The sequence below is a fragment of the Populus trichocarpa genome, chromosome 17, assembly GCF_000002775.5.
Source record: "Populus trichocarpa isolate Nisqually-1 chromosome 17, P.trichocarpa_v4.1, whole genome shotgun sequence".
NCBI lineage: Eukaryota > Viridiplantae > Streptophyta > Magnoliopsida > Malpighiales > Salicaceae > Populus > Populus trichocarpa.
In genome coordinates, this window is record NC_037301.2 from 7,125,245 (window position 1) to 7,129,658 (window position 4,414).

Sequence of the window (4,414 nt, forward strand, 5' to 3'; positions counted from 1 at the left end):
TTTTAAATTCAAGTGCCTCAACTTTTCTAGCTAAAGATGCAAATTTAGCTTGGAGGTCATGATCTTCCCTAAGGTTGTACATACCTCCACTAGATGTATGAGGTTGAGTTTTACCTGGTGCCTCATAAGTGCCTGTAGTGTCCCAATTTTGAGCATTTTCGGCTAGCAAGTCTAGGTACTCCATTGCTTCATCAGGGTCTTTATTTTCAAAAGTTCCGTTACACATCAATTCCACCATTTGCCTATCTTTAGGTGTTAATCCTTCATAAAAATGTGAAACCAATCTCCATGTTTCAAAACCATGATGAGGGCAAGTATTAAGCAAATCTCGATACCTATCCCAACATTGATAAAATGTTTCTCCTGGTTTTTGAGTGAAAGTGGTAATTTGTCTTTTGAAAGAGTTTGTTCTGTGAGATGGAAAAAACTTCTTTAAAAATTGTTGTTGCATTTCATCCCAAGCACGAATGGATCCTGACCTAAGATTCTGTAGCCATGTTTTAGCTTTATCTTTTAATGAAAAAGGAAAAAGCTTTAATCTGATGGTGTTCATGCTACAATTTAAGTCATTATAGGTATTACAAACTTCTTCAAATTCTCGCAAATGCAAGTATGGATTTTCTAGATCTAAGCCATGAAAAGAAGGTAAAAGTTGAATAATGCCTGGCTTAAAATTAAAGTGAGATGCATCAGGAGGAAAAACTATACATGAGGGTGCACTTGTTCTTGTTGGATTCATGTGGTCTCTTAGTGTTCTAACTCGATTATTCTCATTATTCTCATTATGAAGTGATTAGTTATCTTCTTCAGCCATATTTTCTGGAAATAATGAGGATACCCTACAAAGTCTACCACTTAATGTACGTGACCAAACTCTCATGCACGTGTAGAAAAAGAATAGAAGGAAGAAGAAAACAAGAGAAAAAGAAACAAAATAAAAGAAACAAAAGTTAGATACAAGAAAAGTGAAAAATAAAAAATAAAATAAATATTATAATTTATACAAGAATTTACCTCCCCGGCAACGGCGCCAAAAACTTGACACGATCAAAGAGTTGATGTCTTATCCCAAGTGCAGGAGTGTCACAGTAATAAATAACCCAGCAAGACCGGGGTCGAACCACAGAGAGGTTAATTGTATAAATTATAATTAATAAAACAACAACAATAATAACAACAATAATAGTAATAGTAATAATAAAATTAATAGTAATAGTAATAATAACAATACTCAGTACGTGGCGTTGTTATACCTGAGAATGATCTCAAAGATCGGGTCACAGGTTTCCAGCCTATATACTGAGTTTATGAAAAGATCAAAGAGATATATTATATAATATAAACAGATTTCTGATGCGAATGAACAAGGCAAGACCAACAATGTCAGGATCCTTGATCAAAAACAGAGCATACTTAAAGTACATAAAATATAACACGAATAATACAAACAACAACAATAATAACAATAACAATAATAATAATAATAATAATAATAATAATAATAGCAATATTAGTAGTAGTAGTAGTAGTACTAATAATAATAAAGAAGAAGAGGAAGAAATTAATGAGAACTTTGAGATGGAAGATTAATGTAAAGATTAAACAATGATAAAAATAAATGTCAAGGTTAGAGGGTTCACCAATAGTATTAGAGATAAGTAAAATATAAACTCTTTATAAATTATCAACATGATCATATTAATCATCTTATTTACATAATACCATACTTACAAATTTTATCAGGTATTCATGATGCTAACTTATGTTGACAACAAATCAAGTTCCTCTCATAATAACGATGTCGGCCGAAGACTATGAAGGATCAAGTATTTGATGTACCAAGTGTTATACAACACAAATCTAGATTAACCATTTAACAAGCAAGGTATTAAGGATTAATAAGATAAAAATGATAAGACATGTTAATAGCAAACTTGTTTAGGATTTAAGCATTGAAGTCCATGTTGAGTTCATATTATACTTATTCTAACACCATTAGTGAAACCTTGTCACCTTGACATAATTAACTTAGCTAGACATTATGAAGAAGAAAAACATAAATAAACAATATAAGAACATAAACATGATATAAGTTAACTAAGTATAGTAAAGGAAATGAAAAGCATGAACAAGAGATTAATGAAAATAAAACTTAAGCATTACAACAATAAAGAGAGAGCAAGAACATGATCTTGATCTTAGAACCAAGCTTTTTAAATGAATGGCAAATGCCTCCTTTTATAGGCTAAAATTCAGAACTATTCATTTGGTAATTGATTATTGATGTAGTGGCTAACTATTGATTTAGTGGACTTGGTGGACAGCAGCACTCAAGCACTTTGGCTGGATGAAATGACATTGATCCATTCAGAATTTGGCAACGTGTTCCTCATGAAAGTTGTTGGCAATCATCTTATCTTTTTACCCATAAAATTTCAGAGCATTTGGATCACTAGAGCTCGAGATATGGCTAAAATACTGAGTAGTGCTGTTGGTGGACGTGGTGGATAGACCTCAAGCTCTTGTCTGGACGAAATGTCATTGTTACCATCCGAATTTGAGAAAACATTCTTCATGAAAGTTGTTGGAAATGGTCTTTTCCTTCCACCCACCAAATTTCACGTCATTTGGCTTTCTAGAACTCCAGATATCGGTAAAATTCTAAGCAGTGTTTGGGCTGGATTACAGGACAGATTCTGACTTCTCTTTTGTGGCCAAACGTTGAATTTGAAAACGGCAGATTTGGGTCTTACACTATTCATGAACATTGTAGGCCTATTTCTTAGCTTTCCATCCATATAAATTAAGCTGAAATCCAAGATCTACAGCTCCAGATAGGACCCAATAACTGAACAGTGTTCCAATTTGAATTGAATCGGTATCTCCTTTCTAATCTTAGCCGTTTCTTTGTCCTTTCACTTTCAATAGTTAATCACATCAATCAATCCTTTGAATTGTGAGATATGCCTGCATTTAAAATGAACATTTACCATAAATTAAAGCTATCTTATATTATCAGATCTATTATTATAAAACATGCTCTAGTTAAGGAGTTATTAATACTTCAAGTGCAAAATGATGATATGAAACCTTGATAAAAATGCACTTTTAAGTACTAATCAACTTCTCTAGCTCAAGATATTCAAGTTGGAATGGTTGAAGGTCAACACTAGCAGGATGCGAGATTTGTCTTTGAAAGCTGAGATTTCCATGCTCTTTTTCTTTTTATTTTTCTTGCCATATATGTATAGAAAGGTATGGATGTTAGCTTTCTGATTCCACTAGAATCATTTCATTTTGACCTCTAGAGCTCAAGCTCTGCATAAAACATCGATTGGAAGTCAAATCTGCCGATTATCTCCAATTTACTTTTTTTTTACTCTTACATCCAAAAGTGCCTTCAAAACATAAAATAAAGAATATCAAGACGTTTTATATATAAAACATAGGCAAAATACTAGGTACATGTTGGTGAAACTATCGAATAATATGGTTGTATCAAAAACCCCCACTCGTAGCTCTTGCTCGTCCTCGAGAAAGGATAGATAAAATCAAACTTAAACTAAATAAATAAAATAACTATGACTAATGTTTTAATCTCCCATCAATGTCTAAGAATATATGTATCATAAACAAGAATACAATCAAGAAGGATAAAGAGTATAATTTTTCATGAATTTATTTACATGCAAACTTCAAACTCAATTAATCATTGGGATTTAAATGAAATCTATGTTATGCCAAAGTAGGTCATCTCTTTAATATACACTCCAACACTCACGTGTTTGGGGCTTATGTGTTTAAATCTCTCAAATTCAATCAATAAATATGCTTTATCATAAGCTTGCTCTTCAATCTCATCTCCCTTACTAAAATATTACAAGCAATGCATGAATCAAAAGCTCTTACTTTTTGGTTGTAATGGGGCTAAGGTTAAGGTGAGGTTAAGGTAAGGAAAAGAAAAGGTTAAAATCAAAGGAAGTAGAACATTAAAAAAAATGATTTTTTTGAAATAAGATATCCCATCAAAGCACATAAATTTTTCATCCATAAGCACCAATACTTAACTTCTTTTGATTTCAAGCTCCATCAACATAAAATTTTTAGAACACAATAGAACACTTTTCTTTTTCATTTTTTTTGTTTTTTTTTCATTTTTTTTTTCTCACCTTTGGCAACTTTGCCAATTCTTTTCATCAAGCATCATTTTTTTTTCTTTTCCTATAATTTCCAACCATAATCCCATAAGATATGAACAAGTATATGCTCTACTAATCCTTGGCCAGAGAAAAAAAAAACATATAAAAAGTTAAGGCTTACACATGGGTAAAGCAAAGAAAAGATAAACAAACACAAAAGGGCTCACTAATGATAATATGTTTTAAGTTGGCTTTTTAGCTCAAGTGGTTAAAAT

General features: G+C 31.8%; 1 pseudogene; it reads left to right on the forward strand.

The window, feature by feature from the left end:
• The first annotated feature begins 296 nt into the window (after window positions 1-296).
• Window positions 297-407, forward strand: LOC127904638 (small nucleolar RNA R71; annotated as a pseudogene).
• The last annotated feature ends 4,007 nt before the right edge of the window (window positions 408-4,414 follow it).